A 27,227-nucleotide genomic window follows, 5' to 3' on the forward strand; every position below is an offset into this window, starting at 1 on the left:
GTGCCCATGGTGCGGAAAATACCGCACGGAAACGCTGCGTTGCATTTTCCGCAGCATGTCAATTCTTTGTGCGGATTCCGCAGCGTTTTACACCTGTTCCTCAATAGGAATCCGCAGGTGAAATCCGCAGTAAATCCGCAGGTAAAACGCAGAGCCTTTTACCCGCGGATTTTTCAAAAATGGTGCGGAAAAATCTCACACGAATCCGCAACGTGGGTACATAGCCTTAGGGTTAGGGTTGGGTTGGAATTAGGGTTGTGGTTAGGGTTAGGGGTGTGTTGGGGTTAGGGTTGTGGTTAGGGGTGTGTTGCGGTTAGGGTTGTGGTTAGTGTTACCGCTACAGTTGGGATAAGGGTTAGGGGTGTGTTGGCGTTAGAATTGAGGGGTTTCCACTGTTTAGGCACATCAGGGGGTCTCCAAACGCAACATGGCGCCACCATTGATTCCAGCCAATCTTTTATTCAAAAAGTCAAATGGTGCTCCTTCCCTTCCGAGCCCCGACGTGTGCCCAAACAGTGGTTTACCCCCACATATGGGGTATCAGTGTACTCAGGACAAACTGGGCAACAATTACTGGGGTCCAATTTCTCCTGTTACCCTTGAGAAAATAAAAAATTGCTTGCTAAAACATCATTTTTGAGGAAAGTAAAATGATTTTTTATTTTCACGGCTCTGCGTTGTAAACGTCTGTGAAGCACTTGGGGGTTCAAAGTGCTCACCACATATCTAGATAAGTTCCTTGGGGGGTCTAGTTTCCAAAATGGGGTCACTTGTGGGGGGTTTCTACTGTATAGGCACACCAGGGGCTCTGCAAACGCAACGTGACGCCCGCAGACCATTCCATCAAAGTCTGCATTTCAAAACGTCACTACTTGACTTCCGAGCCCCGACATGTGCCCAAACAGTGGTTTACCCCCACATATGGGGTATCAGCGTACTCAGGACAAACTGGGCAACAATTACTGGGGTCCAATTTCTCCTGTTACCCTTGAGAAAATAAAAAATTGCTTGCTAAAACATCATTTTTGAGGAAAGAAAAATGATTTTTTATTTTCACGGCTCTGCGTTGTAAACGTCTGTGAAGCACTTGGGGGTTCAAAGTGCTCACCACATATCTAGATAAGTTCCTTGGGGGGTCTAGTTTCCAAAATGGGGTCACTTGTGGGGGGTTTCTACTGTTTAGGCACACCAGGGGCTCTGCAAACGCAACGTGACGCCCGCAGACCATTCCATCAAAGTCTGCATTTCAAAACGTCACTACTTGACTTCCGAGCCCCGACATGTGCCCAAACAGTGGTTTACCCCCACATATGGGGTATCCGCGTACTCAGGACAAACTGGGCAACAATTACTGGGGTCCAATTTCTCCTGTTACCCTTGAGAAAATAAAAAATTGCTTGCTAAAACATCATTTTTGAGGAAAGAAAAATGATTTTTTATTTTCACGGCTCTGCGTTGTAAACGTCTGTGAAGCACTTGGGGGTTCAAAGTGCTCACCACATATCTAGATAAGTTCCTTGGGGGGTCTAGTTTCCAAAATGGGGTCACTTGTGGGGGGTTTCTACTGTTTAGGCACACCAGGGGCTCTGCAAACGCAACGTGACGCCCGCAGACCATTCCATCAAAGTCTGCATTTCAAAAGTCACTACTTCCCTTCTGAGCCCCGACGTGTGCCCAAACAGTGGTTTACCCCCACATATGGGGTATCAGCGTACTCAGGAGAAACTGGACAACAACTTTTGGGGTCCAATTTCTCCTGTAACCCTTGGGAAAATAAAAAATTCTGGGCTAAAAAATTATTTTTGAGGAAAGAAAACGTATTTATTATTTTCACTGCTCTGTGTTATAAACTTCTGTGAAGCACTTGGGGGTTCAAAGTGCTCACCTCACATCTAGATAAGTTCCTTTCGGGGTCTAGTTTCTAAAATGGGGTCACTTGTGGGGGGTTTCTACTGTTTAGCCACATCAGGGGCTCTGCAAACGCAACGTAACGCCCGCAGAGCATTCCATCAAAGTCTGCATTTCAAAATGTCACTACTTGACTTCCGAGCCCCGACATATGCCCAAACTGTGGTTTACCCCCACATATGGGGTATCAGCGTACTCAGGAGAAACTGTACAACAACTTTTGGGGTCAAATTTCTCCTTTTACCCTTGGGAAAATAATAAATTGCAGGCTAAAAAATCATTTTAGAGAAAATAAAATTTTTATTTTATTTTCATGGCTCTGCGTTATAAACTTCTGTGAAGCACTTGGAAGTTCAAAGTCCTCACCACACATCTAGATTAGTTCCTTTGGGGGTCTAGTTTCCAAAATGGGGTCATATGTGGGGGATCTCCAATGTTTAGGCACACAGGGGCTCTCCAAACGTGACATGGTGTCCGCTAATGATTGGAGCTAATTTTCCATTTAAAAAGCCAATTGGCGTGCCTTCCCTTCCGAGCCCTGCCGTGCGCCCAAACAGTGGTTTACCCCCACATATGGGGTATCAGCGTACTCAGGACAAACTGGACAACAACATTTGCGGTCCAATTTCTCCTATTACCCTTGGCAAAATAGGAAATTCCAGGCTAAAAATCATTTTTGAGGAAAGAAAAATTATTTTTTATTTTCATGGCTCTGCATTATAAACTTCTGTGAAGCACCTGGGGGTTTAAAGTGCTCAATATGCATCTAGATAAGTTCCTTGGGGGGTCTAGTTTCCAAAATGGGGTCACTTGTGGGGGAGCTCCAATGCATAGGCACACAGGGGCTCTCTAAACGCGACATGGTGTCCGCTAACAATTGGAGCTAATTTTCCATTCAAAAAGTCAAATGGCGCGCCTTCCCTTCCGAGCCCTGCCGTGTGCCCAAACAGTGGTTTACCCCCACATATGAGGTATCGGCGTACTCGGGAGAAATTGCCCAACAAATTTTAGGATTCATTTTATCCTATTGCCCATGTGAAAATGAAAAACTGAGGCGAAAAGAATTTTTTTGTGAAAAAAAAAGTACTTTTTCATTTTTACAGATCAATTTGTGAAGCACCTGAGGGTTTAAAGTGCTCAATATGCATCTAGATAAGTTCCTTGGGGGGTCTAGTTTCCAAAATGGGGTCATTTGTGGGGGAGCTCCAATGTTTAGGCACACGGGGGCTCTCCAAACACGACATGGTGTCCGCTAACGATGGAGATAATTTTTCATTCAAAAAGTCAAATGGCGCTCCTTCCCTTCCGAACCTTACCATGTGCCCAAACAATGGTTTACTCCCACATGTGAGGTATTGGTGTACTCATGAGAAATTGCCCAACAAATTTTAGGATCCATTTTATCCTGTTGCCCATGTGAAAATGAAAAAAATTGAGGCTAAAAGAATTTTTTTGTGAAAAAAAAGTACATTTTCATTTTTACGGATCAATTTGTGAAGCCCCCGGGGGTTCAAAGTTCTCACTATGCATCTAGATAAGTTCCTTGGGGCGTCTAGTTTCCAAAATGGGGTCACGTGTGGGGGAGTTCCAATTTTTAGGCACACGGGGGCTCTCCAAACGTGACATGGTGTCCGCTAAAGAGTGGAGCCAATTTTTCATTCAAAAAGTCAAATGGCGCTCCTTCCCTTCCAAGCCCTGCCGTGCGCCCAAACAGTGGTTTACCCCCACATATGAGGTATCAGCGTACTCAGGACAAATTGGACAACAACTTTCGTGGTTCAGTTTCTCCTTGTACCATTGGGAAAATAAAAAAAATGTTGCTAATAGATAATTTTTGTGACTAAAAAGTTAAATGTTCATTTTTTCCTTCCATGTTGCTTCTGCTGCTGTGAAGCACCTGAAGGGTTAAAAAACTTCTTGAATGTGGTTTTGAGCACCTTGAGGGGTGCATTTTTTAGAATGGTGTCACTTTTGGGTATTTTCAGCCATATAGACCCCTCAAACTGACTTCAAATGTGAGGTGGTCCCTAAAAAAAATGGTTTTGTAAATTTCGTTGTAAAAATGAGAAATCGCTGGTCAAATTTTAACTCTTATAACTTCCTAGCAAAAAAAAATTTTGTTTCCAAAATTGTGCTGGTGTAAAGTAGACATGTGGGAAATGTTATTTATTAACTATTTTGTGTCACATAACTCTCTGGTTTAACAGAATAAAAATTCAAAATGTGAAAATTGCGAAATTTTCAAAATTTTCGCCAAATTTCCGTTTTTATCACAAATAAACGCAGAATTTATTGACCTAAATTTACCACTAACATGAAGCCCAATATGTCACGAAAAAACAATCTCAGAACCGCTAGGATCCGTTGAAGCGTTCCTGAGTTATTACCTCATAAAGGGACACTGGTCAGAATTGCAAAAAACGGCCAGGTCATTAAGGTCAAAATAGGCTGGGTCATGAAGGGGTTAAGTGATCACCCCCTCAAGTAAATACAGCCCTTGGACCACCAGTCTTATTAAAGTGTCCTTCTCCCTGATTTATTCCCTCCAGAGTGCATTACTTGTCTGCTTCAATGTCCACCTCCTGGAGTTTCTTGTGATACCGGGGTGATCTTTGTCTTTGGGTCTGTGGGCTCATCCTCCAGTTTTCGGAATCCTATTCTCTCTCTGTGTGTCTCTGGGAGACACACCAAACATGTGGAAGGTGCTCTGGTCAGATGAAACCAAAATCGAACTTTTTGGCCACAATGCCAAACGATATGTTTGGCGTGAAGGCAACACAGCTCTTCACCCTGAACACACAATCCCCACTGTCAAACATGGTGGTGTCAGCATCATGGTTTGGGCCTGCTTTTCTTCAGCAGGGACAGGGAAGATGGTTAAAATTGATGGGAAGATGGATGGAGCCAAATACAGGAGCATTCTTGAAGAAAACCTGTTGGAGTCTGCAAAAGACCTGAGACTGGGACGGAGATTTGTTTTCCAACAAGACAATGATCCCAAACATAAAGCAAAATCTACAATGGAATAGTTCACAAATAAATGTATCAAGGTGTTAGAATGGCCAAGTCAAAGTCCAGACCTCAATCCAATCGAGAATCTGTGGAAAGAGCTGAAAACTGCTGTTCACAAACGATCTCCATCAAACCTCACTGAGCTCGAGCTATTTGCCAAGGAAGAATGGGCAAGAATTTCATTCTCTCAATGTACAAAACTGATAGAGACATACCCCAAGCGACTTACAGCTGTAATCGTAGCAAAAGGCGGCACAAAAAAGTATTAAGTTAAAAGGGCCGAATAATTTTGCACGCCCCACTTTTCAGTTTTTGATTTTCCACAAAAATGTAAAATAACCAATAAATTTCGTTTAACTTCAGAATTGTGTTCCACTTGTTGATTCTTTACCAAAAATTTACATTTGGTATCCTATGTATGTAGGAAAAGGTTGAAAAGTTCCAGGGACCAAATACTTTCGCAAGGCACTGTAAGTACATAGTTAAACACAATATGATAGTTTAAAGGGAACCTATCAGCAGGATTGTGCACAGTAACCTACACACAGTGTCAGGTCGGTGCTGCTATACTGATTAACCCCTTAAGCCCCAAGGGTGGTTTGCACGTTAATGACTGGGCCAATTTTTACAATTCTGACCACTGTCCTTTTATGAGGTTATAACTCTGAAACGCTTCAACGGAATCTTGGCGATTCTGACACTGTTTTCTCATGAGATATTGTACTTTATGATAGTTGTAAAATTTATTCGATATAACTTGCGTTTATTTGAGAAAAAAATGGAAATTTGGCAAAAATTTTGAAAATTTCGCAATTTTCCAACGTTGAATTTTTATGCCCTTAAATCACAGAGATATGTCATGCAAAATACTTAATAAGTAACATTTCCCACATGTCTACTTTACATCAGCACAATTTTGGAACCAAAATTTTTTTTTGTTAGGGAGTTATAAGGGTTAAAAGTTGACCAGCAATTTCTCATTTTTACAACACCATTTTTTTTTTAGGGACCACATCTCATTTGAAGTCATTTTGAGGGGTCTATATATAGAAAATACCCAAGTGTGACACCATTCTAAAAACTGCACCCCTCAAGGTGCTCAAAACCACATTCAAGAAGTTTATTAACCCTTCAGGTGTTTTACTGGAATTTTTGGAATGTTTAAATAAAAATGAACATTTAACTTTTTTTCACACAAAATTTATTTCAGCTCCAATTTGTTTTATTTTACCAAGAGTAACAGGAGAAAATAGACCCCCAAAGTTGTTGTACAATTTGTCCTGAGTACGCTGATACCCCATATGTGGGTGTAAACCATTGTTTGGGCGCATGGCAGAGCTCGGAAGGGAAGGAGCGCCATTTGACTTTTCAATGCAAAATTGACTGGAATTAAGATGGGACGCCATGTTGCGTTTGGAGAGCCCCTGATGTGCCTAAACATTGAAACCACCCACAAGTAACACCATCTTGGAAAGTAGACCCCTTAAGGAATTTATCTAGATGTGTGGTGAGCACTTTGACCCAGCAAGTGCTTCACAGAAGTTTATAGTGCAGAGCCGTAAAAATAAAAAATCATATTTTTTCACAAAAATGATCTTTTCGCCCCCAATTTTTTATTTTCCCAAGAGTTAGAGAAGAAATTAGACCACAAAAGTTGTTGTGCAATTTGTCCTGAGTACGCTGATACCCCATATGTGGGTGTAAACCATTGTTTGGGTGCATGGCAGAGCTCGGAAGGGAAGGAGCGCCATTTGACTTTTCAATGCAAAATTGACTGGAATTAAGATGGGACGCCATATTGTGTTTGAAGAGCCCTTGATGTGCCTAAACATTAAAACCCCCCACAAGTGACACCATTTTGGAATGTAGGCCCCCGAAGGAACTTATCTAGATGTGTTTTGAGGGCTTTGAACACCCAAGTGTTTCACTACAGTTTATAACGCAGAGCCGTGAAAATAAAAAAAAATGATTTTTTAGCCCCCAGTTTTGTATTTTCACAAGGGTAACAGGATAAATTGGACCCCAAAAGTTATTGTCCAATTTGATCTGAGTATGCTGATACCCCATATGTGGGGGGAACCACTGTTTGGGCGCATGGCAGAGCTCGGAAGGGAAGGAGCGCCATTTGGAATACAGACTTAGATGGATTGGTCTGCAGGTGTCACGTTGCATTTGCAGAGCCCCTTATGTACCCAAACAGTACAAACCCCCACAAGTGACCCCATATTGGAAACTAGACCTCCCAAGGAACTTATCTAGATGTGTTGTGAGAACTTTGAACCCCCAAGTGTTTCACTGCAGTTTACAACGCAGAGCCGTGAAAATAAAAAAATCTTATTTTTCCCACAAAAATGATTCTTAGCCCCCCAAATTTTTATTTTCCCAAGGATAACAAGAGAACTTGGACCCCAAAATTTGTTGTCCAATTTGTCCTGAGTACGCTGATACCCCATATGTTGGGGTAAACCCCTGTTTGGGTGCACCGGAGAGCTCGGAAGGGAAGGAGCACTGTTTTACTTTTTCAACGCAGAATTGGCTGGAATTGAGATCGGACGCCATGTCGCGTTTCGAGAGCCCCTGATGTGCCTGAACAGTGGAAACTCCCCAATTCTACCTGAAACCCTAATCCAACAACACCCCTAACCCTAATCCCAACGGTAACACTAACCACACCCCTAACCCTGACACACCCCTAATTCTAATCCCAACCCTAATCACAACCGTAAATGTAATCCCAACCCTAACCGTAACTTTTGCCCCAACCCTAACCCTAACTTTAGCCTCAACCCTAACCCTAACTTTAGCCCCAACCCTAACCCTAACTTTAGCTCCAACCCTAGCCCCAACCCTAACCCTAGCCCTAACCCTAGCCCCAACCCTAGCCCTAACCCTAGCCCTAGCCCCAACCCTAGCCCTAACCCTAGCCCAAACCCTAGCCCTAACCCTAGCCCTAACCCTAACACTAGCCCTAATGGGAAAATGGAAATAAATACATTTTTTTAATTTTATTATTTTTTCCTAACTAAGGAGGTGATGAAGGGGGGTTTGATTTACTTTTATAGCATTTTTTATATTGGGTTTTTATGATTGGCAGCTGTCACACACTAAAATACGCTTTTTTATAGCAAAAAAGTTTTTGTGTCTCCACATTTTGAGACCTATAATTTTTCCATATTTTGGTTCACAGAGTCATCTGAGGTCTTGTTTTTTGCGGGACGAGTTGACGTTTTTATTAGTAACATTTTCGGACAAGTGACAGTTTTTGATCACTTTTTATTCCGATTTTTGTGAGGCAGAATGACCAAAAACCAGCTATTCATGAAATTCTTTTGGGGGAGGCGTTTATACCGTTCCGCGTTTGGTAAAATTGATAAAGCAGTTTTATTCGTCGGGTCAGTACGATTACAGCGATATCTCATTTATGTCATTTTTTTTTGTTTTTGCGCTTTTATACGATAAAAGCTATTTTATAGAAAAAATAATTATTTTGGTATCGCTTTATTCTGCGGACTATAACTTTTTTATTTTTTTGCTTATGATGCTGTATCATGGCTCGTTTTTTGCGGGACAAGATGACGTTTTCAGCGGTATCATGGTTATTTATATCCGTCTTTTTGATCGTGTGTTGTTCCACTTTTTGTTTGGCGGTATGATAATAAAGCATTGTTTTTTGGCTCTTTTTTTTTTTTTTTCTTACGGTGTTTACTGAAGGGGTTAACTAGTAGGACAGTTTTATAGGTTGGGTCATTACGGACGCAGCGATACTAAATATGTGTACTTTTATTGTTTTTTTTTGTTTTTTTTAGATAAAGAAATGTATTTATGGGAATAATATTTTTTTTTTATTTATTTTTTTTAGGATTTTTTTTTTTTTTTTTTACACATGTGGAAATTATTTTTTTTACTTTTTTACTTTGTCCCAGGGGGAAACATCACAGATCGGCGATCTGACAGTCTCACTCACATCGCTGCAGGCTTAGCCTGGCTTACCAGCGCCTGCAGTCGACCCGGAAGTACTCCCTGCAGGACCCAGATGCAGCCCCGCAGCCATTTTGGATCCGGGGACTGCAGGGAGAAGACGCTCGGTACAAGGTGAGTACATCACCTTGTACCGATCGTCCCAGGGAAGCCCGCAGGGAGCCCCCTCCCTGCGCGATGCTTCCCTGTACCGCCGGTACACTGCGATCATGTTTGATCGCAGTGTGCCGGGGGTTAATGTGCCGGGGGCGGTCTGTGACCGCTCCTGCCACATAGTGCCGGATGTCAGCTGCGATAGTCAGCTGACACCCGGCCGGGATAGTGTGTCATAGCGATCGGCCGCGCTCACGGGGGGATCGGTGGGAATTAAGGCCCACCCCACCTCGACGGGATAGTAGGTCATATGGGATTAAAGGGTTAAAATGATACATTGGTTTGATGAAATCCATCTTGTGATTGTTGTTTAATCTTTAGTTTGAGTTTTGTGTTGATGAAATTCTCGTGCCCTAAGGCGGAGTTGGTGTATTTGGTGCTCTGATTATATATTCATAATGCAGACTGCTGACAGGTCACTGATCCCTCAGTCACCTGCCCCCTAGTTTGTATAATGAATACCTTACCTAACATGCTGAAGAAGGAGACAAAAAACGCTTTGCAGGCAGGTGGCAGCCATGGCACCTGCACTGCAGCATAATCACATGTTTTTTGTGGCAATAATACATTTTCTTGATGTTATTCAGCCAGGGTAAAATAAAAAACAATTTGAAAATAGTGCCTGCTGCACCTGCGCAGTAGCAGCTATAGGTGTGTAGCTGTGATCCGATAGCTGCTACTGCGCATGCGCCAGCAGTGCCATCTTACTGTAGGAGAAAAAAGAAATTCCTCCTCCAAGATGATGCCACCAACACCTAGGTAGTAGAAGCTCTAGGATCACAGCTATAGACACAGAGAGCTGCTACTGCGCAGGCAGGCACCATCTTGGAGGATCCAGTATGATGGCACTACACGCAGGCATAGCAGGTGCCATTTGCAAATAGTTGTTTTTCCCTAGCTGGATAATATCAACAAAATGTATTATTGGCATGCTAACCATGCAATTATGCTGCAGAGACGGTGCCACGGCCAGCACCTGCCTGCAAAGCGTTTTTTGTCTCTTTCTTCAGTATGTTAGGTATTCATTATGCAAACTAGGGGGCAGGTGACTGAGGGATCAGTGACCTGTCAGCAGTCTGCATTATGAATATATAATCAGAGCCCCACATACACCAACCCCGCTTTAGGGCACAAGAATCTCATTAACACAAAACTCTAAATAAAGATTAAACAACAATCACAAGATGGATTTCATCAACCAAGGTATCATTTTAATCAGTATAATGGCACGGACCTGACACTGTGTATAGGTTACTGTGCACAATCCTGCTGACAGGTTCCCGTTCACGCAAGAGCATAGTTTGGTATTTTTTGTGTTTTATCTGTACAGTTTATCTCAATTGAATATGTGCTCCATGGAAAATGCTACCTGGTGTGCGTCTTGTGAGATGTATGCATGCCTTGAACAGCCGTTTGAGGGTGAATATGTCGTCACACAATGTCAGCGAGTTACATATTTGGAAGCCCAGGTAATGGATCTAAATGTGCAGCTTGCAACACTCAGGAGGATTGCAAGCCTAGAGAGGAGTTTAGAGCTCACTGAGCTTGCGCTGGCTGGGGCCAGTGATATGGAGGAGGGTGGAGGTGGGAGATCAGGAAAGAGAAGTACGTAGCTGAGGAAATGTTCCAAGAAGGGTTAGGGGAAAAAGAGCCAGCGAGCACAGTGCTAAAAAGGGGATAGAGAGAGTAGATAGAGTTAAGGAGATTGAGGATATAAGGGGGGCTGGGACATACAAGGAACATAGGAAGGTGAGGAGTATTACGTGTGCTAATAGTTTTAAATGTCTACTGGCAAATGCAAGAAGTCTTGCAAACAAAATGAATGAACTGGAGACTCTTATGTCGGTCACAGAATACGATGTGGTGTGCATTCTAGAGACCTGGTTGGACGAAAGCCATGACTGGATGACAAACATAAAGGGTTACACTACGGATTTATGGTTCCAGGGATAGACATGGTCCACGGGGGGAATACACGGTGGGAATATAAAGCAACTCCTTGCAAGACGGGAATTACAATGGATCATTAGGATGGGAACCATGAAACCTGATGATTTAAATGAATCATTGAATTTTGCACCCTTTTTATGAAGTAGCTGTAAGGTGTCGCCCCATCTGTATGTTTTAATTGTTTTTAATTTATTGTTTTGTTATATGTTAATTCTTTTTTATATTTGGTTTATCTACAACCCCTGGCAAAAATTATGGAATCAATGGCATTGGAGGATGTTCATTCATTTGTTTAATTTTGTAGAAAAAAGCAGATCACAGACATGGCACAAAACTAAAGTCATTTCAAATAGCAACGTTCTTGCTTTAAGAAACACTAAAAGAAATCAAGAACAAAAAATGTGGTAGTCAGTAATGGTTACAAGCATAGGGTAAAAATTATGGAGTCACTCAATTATGAGGGAAAAAAATTATGGAATCATGAAAAACAAACAAAAAAACACTCCAAAACATCACTAGTATTTTGTTGCACCACCTCTGGCTTTTATAACAGCTTGCAGACTCAGAGGCATGGACTTAACCCCTTTCTGACATTAGACGTACTATCCCATCGAGGTGGGGTGGGCCCGTATGACCACCGACGGGATAGTACATCATATGCGATCGGCAGCGCTCACGGGGGGAGCGCCGCCGATCGCGGCCGGGTGTCAGCTGCCTATCGCAGCTGACATCCGGCACTATGTGCCAGGAGCAGTCACGGACCGCCCCCGGCACATTAACCCCTGACACACCACGATCAAAGATGATCGCGATGTGCCGGCGATATAGGGAAGCTTCCCGAAGGGAGGGGGCTGAGATGTGATCCCTGAGATGTGATCGCGTTGCTGCGAGGGTCTTACCTCCCTCCCTGCTTGCTCCAGGCCCGGATCCAAGATGGCCACGGATCCGGGTCCTGCAGGGAGGGAGGTGGCTTCACAGAGCCTGCTCAGAGCAGGCACTGTGAAGCCTGCAGTGCTGCATGTCAGATCGGTGATCTGACAGAGTGCTTTGCAAACTGTCAGATCATCGATCTGTGATGTCCCCCCCGGGACAAAATAAAAAAGTTAAAAAATTTTTTCCAAATGTGTAAAAAAAAAAATATATATATTCCTAAATAATGAAAAAAATATATATATTATTCCCATAAATACATTTCTTCATCTAAATAAAAAAACAAAACAATAAAAGTACACATATTTAGTATCGCCGCGTCCGTAACGACCCAACCTATAAAACTGGCCCACTAGTTAACCCCTTCAGTAAACACCGTGAGGAAAAAAAAAAAAATGAGGCAAAAAACAATGCTTTATTATCATACCGCCGAACAAAAAGTGGAATAACACGCGATCAAAAAACAGATATAAATAACCATGGTACCGCTGAAAACGTCATCTTGTCCTGCAAAAAACGAGCCGCCATACAGCATCATCAGCAAAAAAATAAAAAGTTATAGTCCTGAGAATAAAACGATGCAAAAATAATTATTTTTTCTGTAAAATAGTTTTTATCGTATAAAAGCGCCAAAACATAAAAAAATTATACAAATGAGGTGTCGCTGTAATCGTACTGACCCGAAGAATAAAACTGCTTTCTCAATTTTACCAAACACGGAACGGTATAAACGCCTCCCCCAAAAGAAATTCATGAATAGCTGGTTTTTGGTCATTCTTCCTCACAAAAATCGGAATAAAAAGCGAACAAAAAATGTCATGTGCCCGAAAATGTTACCAATAAAAACATCAACTCGTCCCGCAAAAAAACATGACCTCACATGACTCTGTGGACCAAAATATGGAAAAATTATAGCTCTCAAAATGTGGTAATGCAAAAAATATTTTTTGCAATAAAAAGCGTCTTTCAGTGTGTGACGGCTGCCAATCATAAAAACCCGCTAAAAAACCCGCTATAAAAGTAAATCAAACCCCCCTTCATCACCCCCTTAGTTAGGGAAAAATTAAAAAAAATGTATTTATTTCCATTTTCCCGTTAGGGCTAGGGTTAGGGCTAGGATTAGGGCTAGGGTTAGGGCTAGGGTTAGGGATAGAGTTAGGGCTAGGGTTAGGGTTTAGATTACATTTACAGTTGGGATTAGGGTTAGGGGTGTGTCAGGGTTAGAGGTGTGGTTAGGGTTACTGTTGGAATTAGGGTTAGGGGTGTGTTTGGATTAGGGTTTCAGTTATAATTGGGGGGTTTCCACTGTTTAGGCACATCAGGGGCTCTCCAAACACGACATGGCATCCGATCTCAATTCCAGCCAATTCTGCGTTGAAAAAGTAAAACAGTGCTCCTTCCCTTCCGAGCTCTCCCGTGTGCCCAAACAGGGGTTTACCCCAACATATGGGGTATCAGCGTACTCAGGACAAATAGGACAACAACTTTTGGGGTCCAATTTCTCCTGTTACCTTTGGGAAAATACAAAACTGGGGGCTAAAAAATAAAATTTTGGGGAAAGTTTTTTTTTTATTTTCACGGCTCTGCGTTACAAACTGTAGTGAAACACTTGGGGGTTCAAAGCTCTAACATCACATCTAGATGAGTTCCTTAGGGTGTCTAGTTTCCAAAATGGTGTCACTTGTGGGGGGTTTCTACGGTTTAGGTACATTAGGGGCTCTGCAAAGGCAATGTGACACCTGCAGACCATTCCATCTAAGTCTGCATTCCAAATGGAGCTCCTTCCCTTCCGAGCCCTCCCATGCACCCAAACAGTGGTTCCCCCCCACTTATGGGGTATCATCGCACTCAGGACAAATTGGACAACAAATTTTGGGGTCCAATTTCTCCTGTTACCCTCGGGAAAATACAAAACTGGGGGCTCCTTCCCTTCCGAGCTCTGCCATGCGCCCAAACAATGGTTTACACCCACATATGGGGTATCAGCGTACTCAGGACAAATTGTACAACAACTTTGGGGGTCTATTTTCTCCTGTTACTCTTGGTAAAATAAAACAAATTGGAGCTGAAATAAATTTTTGGTGAAAAAAAGTTAAATGTTCATTTTTATTTAAACATTCCAAAAATTCCTGTGAAGCACCAGAAGGGTTAATAAACTTCTTGAATATGGTTTTGAGCTCCATGAGGGGTGCAGTTTTTAGAATGGTGTCACACTTGGGTATTTTCTATCATATAGACCCCTCAAAATGACTTCAAATTCAGATGTGGTCCCTAAAAAAAAAATGGTGTTGTAAAAATGAGAAATTGCTGGTCAACTTTTAACCCTTATAACTCCCTAACAAAAAAAAATTTTGGTTCCAAAATTGTGCTGATGTAAAGTAGACATGTGGGAAATGTTACTTATTAAGTATTTTGTGTGACATATCTCTCTGATTTAATTGCATAAAAATTTAAAGTTGGAAAATTGCGAAAGTTTCATAATTTTCGCCAAAATTTCCGTTTTTTTCACAAATAAATGCAGGTACTATCAAAGAATTTTTACCACTATCATGAAGTACAATATGTCACAAGAAAACAATGTCAGAATCACTGGGATCCGTTGAAGCGTTCCAGAGTTATAACCTCATAAAGGGACAGTGGTCAGAATTGTAAAAATTGTCCCGGTCATTAACGTGCAAACCACCCTTGGGGGTAAAGGGGTTAATGAGTGTCAAACAGTACTCATCATCAATCTGGCTCCAACTTTCTCTGATTGCTGTTGCCAGATTAGCTTTGCAGGTTGGAGCCTCGCATTCATGAAGACTAAGTCTTGTCTATCTGACATGTTGGGTTTCTATGAAGAGGTACAGTAAGTGCAAGTCTGGATGTTGGTAATGTGGCTTATGTCATTTATTTGGACTTTGCAAAGGCATTTGATACTGTACCACACGACAGCCTTATACTGAGACTCCATATGCAGGGACTTGGGGAAACTATATGTAGATGGGTAAGGAATTGGCTAAATGACAGGGGACAAAGTCAACATTAATGGTACGTTCTCTAAATGGGATATAGTCCGCAGTGGTTTACCGCAGGGATCTGTGCTAGGACTGATTATTTTAAACCTTTATTAATGACCTTTTGGATGAGTAAAGTGTCAGTCTTTGCTGATGACGCCAAACTACGTAGGATGCTAAAATCTGACCTTGACATTACAATTTTGCAAACAATCTGGATAATATGACCGAATGGGCAAATGTAGATAAATGTAGAGTAATGCACCTAGGATGGAGTGATCCTATTGCTGCATATGCATTAAATGGGACCAGGCTTTTGACTACCCAACAGGAGAAGGACTTTGATATTCTGTACAAAATAGAAAAGAGGGTACCATCACAAATTACAGTAGAAAAAAACAAAATAAAAAAATGAAAATGAAAAAAAATATATTTGGGTTGGGGAAGAGGAAGAAAACAATTAAAGAAGAAAAGAAAAATATATATCTTTTTATTGTTTCACTTACCTTTGCTTTTTTACTTATGTTGGACTGTTACAAATTAGAAATGCTGTGTTCTAAGTAATTTACACATTTATGATCATTAAACAATATTGATTGCGTTAATCCATTCTTGGAATTATTCTTCGTTTTCTTCCACTCTTATCTTTATCGGTATGATTCCTATCAACTGGTAACAGGGCAAATGTCATGCCTTTGTGCTCTATATAGGTGTTCTCTCTGAATTTTATTATATACATCTCTTGATTTAAGTTTTTTTTGGAACTATGCTTTAACATATGAACATGCATTGCAATTTTCCTATAAACAATTTTTCTATGACATTTTACTGCTAGCGTTTAACTATGCTCTTTATATCTCTTGGGCCATACGTCATTCCTTGGCATATTTATCATCTGCCAATTAGGGAGATTTTTTTGTTTGTTTTACTCTACATGTGTGTTTTTTACACAAAGTATATAAACATTAGCATGCTCAATGGCTTTCTAGCCTTTTTCAATTGGGCCTTTAGCGCATGCGCTTGGACCGGATGTTTCTTATTTGCAGGCAGCTTGTTTTGGCTTATTCACCGTGTTCTATTGTGCAGTAGCAAGTGCACATTAACCCTGTTATCCATCTACTAACACTGCCAGTATCTAAGTCTTTGCTATACAAGCATGAGTGGTAGTTTGTCTGCTTGGTCTTGCAGCTTAGCTCATTGGCGCATGCGCATGTAATCGAATGAATCACCAGCCGCGTCATCTATTTGCTGGCACGTGCGTGGTTTCTTCTGTTCTCTTCTACCCGGAACTGAATGCCCTTGATACACGTGCTTGGCATTTCCGGCTCTCCGGTACACAAACTATCTAACTCGATATCTGAGGTTTGTGATCACACTAGGCCAGGAGGTGTGTCACTTCCAGGTCAGGGTCCTTCCCTTCAGCATACCTTCTGCTCCCCGAACATTCACAAAGATCATGGCGTTGAATCGTTCCAGAGTTATTGCCTCATAAAGTGACAGTGGTCAGAATTGTAAAAATTGGCTTGGTCATTAACATGCAAACGACCTTCGGGGGTAAAGGAGTTTAGAGTAGAGATGAGTCCCTGCTTATTTGGCAAGCTATAGGTCTTACCGAATAAGCTGTAGAGGGAACCAGGATACCTGGAGTGCTCGGCTGATTAGCTGTCCGGGTCCGCAGCTGCATGTGTCGTGGCTGTGTCACAGTCACAACACATGCATGGAGAGTCTGTGTGTTGGGCTCTCCAGGCATGTGTTGTGACTGTCACACAGCCACGACACATGCAACTGCAGAGCCGAACAGCTGATCAGCCAGCGTGCTCCATGTATCCTGGTTCCCTCTGCAGCTTATTCGGTAAGTGCTATAGCTTGCTGAATAAGCAGGGATCCGATCAAATTTGCTCATCTCTAGTAAAGTGCACTTGAACAAGTTGAGACTGTATGAGGTGGGGTGTCGGAATAGCTGTTTTATGCTGTACATGTATTTGAATAGTTAGGACATTATGACACCCAATCAAGCCCCTTTGCCATTAATAAGGAAAATGTTTCTCCCCCACATAGTTTAAATTATTGCATAAAAATTTAATGGATTGGGACTGCAATTGAGACTAGAACTGAAAGATTGTATATCAGATACACCAGGCATTATTGCTCAATAAAACTTGTGAAGTTTCTTTCTCTTAAGGTGCCCAAGAGTAAAACTTATCTTAGAGACACTAATACTGTCTTTACTATATTTTAGTATAAAATTTAGGCCATTTGCCTTCATTGCTTTTAATGAAGACTCATAGGTATTCCAATATTTTAAGAGGAAGCTCCAGTAAAAAATTACGTTTTCTGTTAAAATTATTTATAAACATTAATGTGGATAGCTGATAAATGTTCATTGTGGAATGAACAAATTTAGATCTGATCAATATATATATTGTAACTGTCCTGTTATCTGTGCTGCAACCATATATTAAAGATACTGTTTGAGAACAGATACTGTGACAAAAAGATGGCTATTCGATATATATCTATTTTATGTAGCACTTTAACATTGTCATTCATATTGAAGACTTGATCTTAAAGTGGAACTTTCACTACTATTTTGGAGGAACTGGCTATATCATCATAAAGCTGCTAAGGGATGATTGGAATGAGTTATGCAGGTTTAATAGACTTCCTGTTTGTACATAAAGCAAAGAGAGAGAAAAGAGAATAATTTACTGGGCCGAAGGTCAAAATGAGCAATTGTAAGTACACAGTGCTATATAATATGATTGCTGTATAATAAGAATTTTTTTTAAATTTATACATTCCAGGAACCTTACTATTTTTTTTATTCCCTTGACATAGCTGTGTGAGGGCTTCTTTTTGTAGGATAAGTTCTATTTGACAGTGGCAGAATTTTGGGGTACCGTATTTTCCGGCGTATAAGACGACTGGGCGTATAAGATGACTCCAACTTTTCCATATAAAATATAGAGTTTGGGATATACTCGCCGTATAAGACGGGGTCATCTTATATGCCGGGTGTCGTCTTATACCGCGTGTGCGGTCCGGATGGTTCCCAGGGTCTGGAGGAGAGGAGACTCTCCTTCAGGCCCTGGGATCCATATTCATGTAAAAAAAAAAAATAGGGATATACTTACCTTCCGACAGCCCCTGAAGTTCTCCCGGCTCTCAGCGGTACATCATCTCCAGTACTTTGCGCAATGCATCCTTGGGAATGGAAGCCGCTGCGTGCACCGCTGAGATCCGGGGGCCGTTGGAGGTAAGTATATCTATATTTTTTATTTTTATTCTTTTCTTTTACATGAATATGGATCACAGGGCCTGAAGGAGTCATCTCCTCCAGACCCTGGGAACCATCCAGGACCGCTCCCTGCACACGCCGTACCCGGCGTATAAGACGACCCCTGACTTTTGAGAAGATTTTCAGGGGTTAAAAAGTTGTCTTATATGCCGGAAAATGTGGTACATATAATTTAATACTTAAGTTTTATTAATGCTTTATTGTGAGAAACAGGAAAGAAATCTGCCAAATTTTTTTTTACTACTCTGCTGTTTTAATTTTTTAAGGGTGTTCACATTCTTCCAAGAACAAAAACATTTGCTTTTCTGTTTTATGAGAGGTTACTTTTTACATTGTGATTTCGCTGGTGCCACTTTTTTTTAATTTGCATAACAATCTGCAGTATTTATTGGTTTAATTTTTTCAAATGTTTTTTTTTTTGCACCATTCACAGTGCAGGATAATGATATACTGTTATAGTATGTGTCATTGTGTATATAGAAATACCGAACGTGTCATTTTCTAGCTACTTTATCTTTTTTTCCAGATTAACCCCTTCACGATTTTTGCAGTATATATATGTCATGATCGGGAAGGAGTTCCCGACCAATGTAGTATAAATACGTCATGCCTCTGCACAGGAGGTTGTGCATCAGGATCGCAGTCGCATATCAGCAGATTCTGACAGCTGACACCCGGCAGTTTAACCCACTAAATGCTGTGATCGACATTGACAGAAGGCAGGTAGAGCCCCCTATGCCCTCCATTTAGTTTCCCCATAATGGCCTGATCTCTGCCATGGTGACCTGATGTCACCATGACGACATATGGGTCACCAGAGCGAGCAATTTTGTTACACCATGCTCAGGGCATGGAGTATCAAGCTTGTGTGTCAGTACAGGACTGACAGTTAGTAAAGCTTTGCAATATAGTGTAGCAACATATTGGCAATAGTACTGCGGGTGACCGAGGGAATTCTTTCCCTCTCTCTAACTCCTTAAGTGCTGCTGTCACTCTTGACACCAGCATATGAAGAGTTGAACTTCTAGAATAAAAATTGTGCCCCAAGCAGCTGCATACAACCAAGCTCTTGCAGCTGATCACATCGATACAGAAGATGACTTATATACACACGAGGTAAAAATTGTTTGTACGCCTCGTTTAATAACAGAAAAACCCACCATGGTCACAGAAATAACTTCAATCTGACAAAAGTAATAATAAATAAAAGATCTATGAAAATGAACAAATGAAAGTCAGACATTGCTTTTCAACCATGCTTCTACAGAATTAAAAAAAAAAATTAAACTCATGAAATAGGCCTGGACAGAAATGATGGTACCCTTAACTTAATATTTTGCTACACAACCTTTTGAGGCAATTACTGCAATCAAACGATTCCTGTAACTGTCAGTGAGACTTCTGTACCTCTCGACAGGTATTTTGGCTAACTCCTCAAGAGCAAACTGCTCGAGTTGTCTCGTGTTTGAAGGTTGCCTTTTCCAGACAGCATGCTTCAGCTTTTTCCAAAGATGCTCAATATGATTTAGGTCAGGGCTCACAGAAGGCTACTTCAGAATAGTCCAATGTTTTCCTCTTAGCCATTCTTGGGTGTTTTTAGCTGTGTGTTTTGGGTCATTATCCTGTTCTGACACTGGTGAGCACATTTCTCTCTAGCATCCCTTGATAGTCTTGAGATTTCAATGTACCCTGCACAGATTCTAGACACCCTGTGCCAGATGCAGCAAAGCAGCCCCAGAACATAACAGAGCCTCCTCCATGTTTCACAGTAGGGACAGTGTTCTGTTCTTAACATGCTTCATATTATCTGTCTGTGAACATAGAGCTGATGTGCCTTGCCAAAAAGTTCCATTTTTGTCTCATCTGTCCATAGAACATTATCCCAGAAGCTTTGTGGCTTGTCAACATGTCGTTTGACAAATTCCAGTCTGGCTTTTTATGATTTTTTTTCAACAATTGTGTCCTCCTTGGTCGTTTCTCATGAAGTCCACTTTGGCTGATACAATAACGGATGGTGCTATCTGACACTAATGTTCCTTGAGCTTGAAGTTCACCTTTAATCTGTTTAGAAGTTTTTCTGGGCTCTTTTGTCACCATTCGTATTATCCATCTCTTATCTATACCGCCTCAACACATTAACCTAACTATCCCTGTGTGGCCCATTCAAAAAAACAAACACAAAAAAAAATCAGGTTCCTCGCATCATGTTCTCATACACTTTATGCAGTTAATAGCCCTCTGTGTCTATACTGCTACATATTTAGGCAGTTAACTGGTTCATGCAGCTTTACATGAACACCTGAGCCTTACACTATGGCTGGTCCGAATAACTAAAGCAATTGTTACCATCCACCTCTCGTGTCTCCTCTTCTCCTCTTAGTTTGTAAGCTTGTGAGCAGGGCCCTCATTCCTCGTGGTATCTATTTTGAACTGTGATTCCTGGTATGCTGTAATGTCTATTGTCTGTACAAGTCCCCTCTATAATTTGTAAAGCGCTGCGGAATATGTTGGCACTATATAAATAAAATTATTATTATTATCTCTTGTGATTTGTCATCAATTTTCCTCCTGCAGGCTCGTCCAGGCAGATTGGCTACAGTCCCATGGATCTTAAATTTCTGAATAATATGTGCAACTGTAGTCACAGGAATATCAAGCTGCTTGGAGATGGTCTTATAACTTTTACCTTTAAAGGTACCGTCACACTAAGCGACGCTGCAGCGATACCGACAACGATCCGGATCGCTGCAGCGTCGCTGTTTGGTCGCTGGAGAGCTGTCACACAGACAGCTCTTCAGCGACCAACGATGCCGGTAACCAGGGTAAACATCGGGTTACTAAGCGCAGGGCCACGCTTAGTAACCCGATGTTTACCCTGGTTACCATCGTTAAAGTAAAAAAAACAACCACTACATACTTACCTACCGCTGTCTGTCCCCGGCGCTCAGCTTCTCTGCTCTGGCTGTGAGCGCCGGTCAGCCGGAAAGCAGAGCGGTGACGTCACCGCTCTGCTTTCCGGCCGCTGTGCTCACAGCCAGTACAGGAGGAGTGCAGAGAAGCTGAGCGCCGGGGACAGAGAGCGGTAGGTAAGTATGTAGTGGTTGTTTTTTTTACTTTAACGATAGTAACCAGGGTAAACATCGGGTTACTAAGCGCGGCCCTGCGCTTAGTAACCCGATGTTTACCCTGGTTACCAGCGAAGACATCGCTGAATCGGCGTCACACACGCCGATTCAGCGATGTCAGCGGGAGATCCAGCGACGAAACAAAGTTCTGGACTTTCTTCCCCGACCAGCGACATCACAGCAGGGGCCTGATCGCAGCTGCGTGTCACACTGGACGATATCGCTAGCCAGGACGCTGCAACGTCACGGATTGCTAGCGATATTGTCTAGTGTGACGGTACCTTAACCCCTTCATGACCCAGCCTATTTTGACCTGAATGACCTGGCCATATTTCGCAATTCTGACCAGTGTCCCTTTATGAGGTAATAACTCAGGAATGCTTCAACGGATTCTGTTTTTTCGTGACATATTGGGCTTCATGATAGTGGTAAATTTAGGTCGATCATTTTTGCATTTATTTGTGAAAAAATTGGAAATTTGGCAAAAATTTTGAACATTTCGCAATTTTCAAATTTTGAATTTTTATTCTGTTAAATCAGAGAGTTATGTGACACATAATAGTTAATAAATAACATTTCCCACATGTCTACTTTACATCAGCACAATTTTGGAACACATTTTTTTTGTCATGAAGTTATAAGGGTTAAAAGTTGACCAGCGATTTCTCAGCAAAATTTACCAAACCATTTTTTTAGGGACCACCTCACATTTAAAGTCCGTTTGAGGGGTCTGTATGGCTGAAAATACCTAAAAGTGACACCATTCTAAAAACGGCACCCCTCAAGGTACTCAAAACCACATTCAAGAAGTTCATTAACCCTTCAGGTGTTTCACAGCAGCTGAAGCAACACGGAAGGAAAAACTGAACATTTAACTTTTAAGTCACAAAAATTATCTTTTAGCAACAATTTTTTTATTTTTCCAAGGGTAAAAGGAAAAAGTGGACCACAAAAGTTGTTGTCCAATTTGTCCTGAGAATGCTGAAACCCCATACATGGGGGGGAACCACTGTTTGGGCGGACGGCAGGGCTCGGAAGGGAAGCAGCGTCATTTGTGTGCCTAAACATTAGCGCTCCTCCACAAGTGACCCCATTTTGGAAACTAGACTCCCCAAAGAACTTATCTAGATGCATAGTGAGCACTTTGAACCCCCAGGTGCTTCACAAATTGATCCGCAAAAATGAAAAAGTACTTTTGTTTACCAAAAATTTCTCCTGAGTACACTGATACCTCATATGTGGTCATAAACCACTGTTTGGGCACACGGCAGGGCTCGGAAAGGAAGGAGCGCCATTTGACTTTTTGAATGAAAAATTAGCTCTAATTGTTAGCGGACACCATGTCGCGTTTGGAGAGCCCCTGTGTGCCTAAACATTGGAGCTCCCCCACTTTGGAAACTAGACCCCCCCAATGAACTTATCTAGATGCATTGTGAGCACTTTCAACCCCCAGGTGCTTCACAAATTGATCCGTAAAAATCATAGTAACATAGTTATTTAGTAACATAGTAAAATAGTTATTAAGGTTGAAGGAAGACTTTAAGTCCATCTAGTTCAACCCATAGCCTAACCTAACATGCCCTAATATGTTGATCCAGAGGAAGGCAAAAAAACCATGTGGCAAAGAGTAAGCTCCACATTGCGGAAAAAAATTCCTTCCCGACTCCACATACGGCAATCAGACTAGTTCCCTGGATCAACACCCTAACAAGGAATCTAGTGTATATACCCTGTAACATTATACTTTTCAAGAAAGGCACCCAGTCCCCTCTTAAATTTTAGTAATGAATCACTCATTACAACATCATACAGCAGAGTTCAATAGTCTCACTGCTCTTAAAGTAAAGAATCCGCATCTGTTATTATGCTTAAACCTTCATTCCTCCAGACGTAGAGGATGCCTGTCTCAGGTCTATGGTTAAAAAGATCATCAGAAAGGTCTTTGTACTGTCCCCTCATATATTTATACATTAACATAAGATCACCCCTTAGCCTTTGTTTTTCCGAACTAAATAGCCCCAAGTGTAATAATCTATCTTGGTATTGCACACCCCCCAGTCCTCTAATAACCTTGGTCGCTCTTCTCTGCACCCGCTCCAGTTCAGCTATGTCTTTCTTATACACCAGAGACTAGAACTGTGCACAGTATTCTAAGTGTGGTCGAACTAGTGACTTTTATAGAGGTAAAATTATTCTCCTCATGAGCATCTATGCCTCTTTTAATGCATCCCATTATTTTATTTGCCTTATTTTATTTGCCTTTGTAGCAGCTGCCTGACACTGGCCACTAAATGTGAGTTTGTCATCCACCCATACTCCCAGGTCTTTTTCATTGACGGTTTTGCCCAGAGTTTTAGAATTAAGCACATACCGTATATACTCGAGTATAAGCCGAGATTTTCAGCCCCAATTTTTGGGCTGAAAGTGCCCCTCTCGGCTAATACTCGAGTCACGGTGGGCGGCAGGGTTGGCGGGTGAGGGGGAGAGGGCGCTGAGGCATACTTACCTGCTACCGGGGCTCCTGGCGCTGTCCCTGCAGTCCCATGGTCTTTGGTGCCGCAGCTCTTCCCCTGTTCAGCGGTCACGTGGGACCGCTCATTAGAGAAATGAGTATGGACTCCACTCCCATAGGGGTGGAGCCGCATATTCATTTCTCTAATGAGCGGTAACGGTGACCGCTGATAGAGGAAGAGGCTGCGGCACCGAAGACCAGCTGTCCGGGGGAAGGAGCAGGACGCCGAGAGCAGGTAAGTATTACATATTCACCTGTCCACGTTTCACCCGCCGGGCGCCGCTCCATCTTCCCGGCGTCTCTCCGCACTGACTGTGCAGGTCAGAGGGCGCGATGACGCATATAGTGTGCGCGCTGCCCTCTGCCTGATCAGTCAGTGCGGAGAGACGCCGGGACGGGACGCTGAGGAGCTGCAAGCAAGAGAGGTGAGTATGGCATTATTTTTTTATTGCAGCAGCAGCAGCAATGGCACAGCTTTCTATGGTACATCTATGGGGCAATAATGAACGGTGCAGAGCACTATATGGCACAGCTATGGGGCAATAATGAACGGTGCAGAGCACTATATGGCACAGCTATGGGGCAATAATGAACAGTGCAGAGCACTATATGGCACAGCTATGGGGCAATAATGAATTGTGCAGAGCACTATATGGCACAGCTATGGGGCAATAATGAATGGTGCAGAGCACTATATGGCACAGCTTTCTATGGTACATCTGTGGGGCAATAATGAACGGTGCAGAGCATTATATGGCACAGCTATGGGGCAATAATGAACGGTGCAGAGCACTATATGGCACAGCTATGGGGCAATAATGAATGGTGCAGAGCACTATATGGCACAGCTATGGGGCAATAATGAACGGTGCATAGCACTATATTGGACAGCTATGGGGCAATAATGAATGGTGCAGAGCACTATATGGCACAGCTATGGGGCAATAATGAACGGTGCAGAGCACTATATGGCAGAGCTTTCTATGGTACATCTATGGGGCAATAATGAACGGTGCAGAGCACTATATGGCATAGCTATGGGGCAATAATGAACGGTGCAGAGCACTATATGGCACAGCTTTCTATGGTACATCTATGGGGCAATAATGAACGGTGCAGAGCACTATATGGCACAGCTATGGGGCCATAATGAATGGTATGGAGCATCTATTTTTATTTTTGAAATTCACTGGTAGCTGCTGCATTTTCCACCCTAGGCATATACTCCAGTCAATAAGTTTTCCCAGTTTTTGTGGCAAAATTAGGGGTCGGCTTATACTCGGGTCGGCTTATACTCGAGTATATACGGTAGTTATACACCTTATTACTTCTACCCAAGTGCATGACCTTACATTTATCCGCTTTAAAGCTCATTTGCCATTTATCAGCCCAAGCTTCTTTTTTACATAAATCTTCCTGTAATATAAAATTGTCCTCCTCTGTATTGATTACCCTGCAGAGTTTAGTGTCATCTGCAAATATTGAAATTCCACTCTGTATGCCCCCTACAAGATCATTAATAAATATGGTAAAAAGAAGAGGGCCCAATACTGACCCCTGTGGTACCCCACTGCTATTTGCGACCCAGTCCGAGTGTGCTCCATTAATAACCATCCTTTGTTTCCTATCCCTGAGCCAGCTCTTAACCCACTTTCACATATTTTCCCCTATCCCCATTATTTTCATTTTATGTATCAACCTTTTGTGTGGCACCGTATCAAAAGCTTTTGAGAAGTCCATATACAATACGTCCACTGGGTTCCCTTGGTCCAGTCCGGAACTTACGTCTCAATAGAAATTGATCAGATTAGTCTGACAGGAACAGTCCCTAGTAAACCCATGTTGGTATTGGGTCATGAGGGTATTCCTCTTCAGATACTCCAGCATAGCATCCCTTAGAATGCCCTCCAGGATTTTACCCACAGTAGAGGTTAAGTTTACTGGCCTATATTTTCTGAATTCAGTTTTTGTCCCCTTTTTGAATATTGGCCCCACATTTGCTATATGCCAGTCCTGTGGTACAGACCCTGTTATTATGGAGTCTTTAAAGATTAAAAATAATGGTCTATCAATGACTGAACTTAATTCCTGCAGTACTCGGGGGTGTATCCTATCCTGGCCCGGAGATTTGTCAATTTCAGTGATTTTTAGATGCCGATGTACTTCCTTCTGGGTTAAGCAGGTGACACTTAATGGGGAATTTTTGTTATCACTGATCATATTGTCTGCCATGGAATTTTCTTGTGTAAATACAGATGAAAAAAAGTCATTTAGCATATTGGCTTTTTCCTCATCCTCATCCACCATTTCACCCAGACTATTTTTTAAGGGGGCCAACACTATAATTTTTTAGTTTCTTACTATTTACATAGTTAAAGAATATTTTGGGACTATTTTTACTCTCTCTGGCAATGAGTGCCCCCCTTCTTGTTGGGTCCTGAACCAGTTGTGAAAGGTAGTTGTCTCTCATAGTTGTCAAAAACCGATCACCTTTGCTGGAACTGCAGATTTCCGTTCCCCAATCTATTTCAGGGTAGTTGAAGTCCCCCATAATAATGACTTCTCCTTGAATCGCAGCTTCATCCATTTGCTTTATGAGGATATTCTCCGTTGCTTCCATTATTTTAGGAGACTTATAACAAACCCCTATCAGTAATTTATTATTTTTTCCCCCTCCCCTTATCTCCACCCACAGGGACTCTACATTTTTATTAGATTCACTTATATTATCATGCAGGATGGGTTTTAAGGACGATTTTACATATAGACACACCCCTCCCCCTCGCTTATCTGTTCGGGCATTTTTGAACAGATTATAACCCTGTAAGTTAACAGCCCAGTCATGGCTCTCATCCAGTTACGTTTCAGTTATCCCCACCATGTCATAATTATGCTCCAACACCATTAATGCTAATTCCTCCATTTTGTTGGCAAGGCTTCTGGCATTAGTATATATACATTTTATGTATCTCTCTGCACCTCTATTCTTTCTTAAATTATTAATTGATCTAACCCCACCCTCCATGCCACCGCTACCCCCAACTTCTTTATTTGTGCCCAGGTCTCTATCTGCACTATCTTCCCCTCCTATAAAATGAATACCCTCCTCCCATTCCCTAGTTTAAACACTCCTCCAACCTTCTAGCCATTTTCTCCCCCAGCACAGCTGCACCCTCCCCATTGAGGTGCAGCCCGTCCCTAGCGTAGAACCTGTAGCCAACTGAGAAGTCGGCCCAGTTCTGCAGGAACCCAAACCCCTCCTTCCTACACCAATTGTTGAGCCACTTATTAACCTCCCTAATCTACCGTTGCCTCTCTGGCGTGGCCCGTGGTACAGGCAGTATTTCGGAAAATACTACGTTGGA

The sequence above is a fragment of the Ranitomeya imitator genome, chromosome 3 (genome assembly GCF_032444005.1).
Source record: "Ranitomeya imitator isolate aRanImi1 chromosome 3, aRanImi1.pri, whole genome shotgun sequence".
Lineage (NCBI taxonomy): Eukaryota > Metazoa > Chordata > Amphibia > Anura > Dendrobatidae > Ranitomeya > Ranitomeya imitator.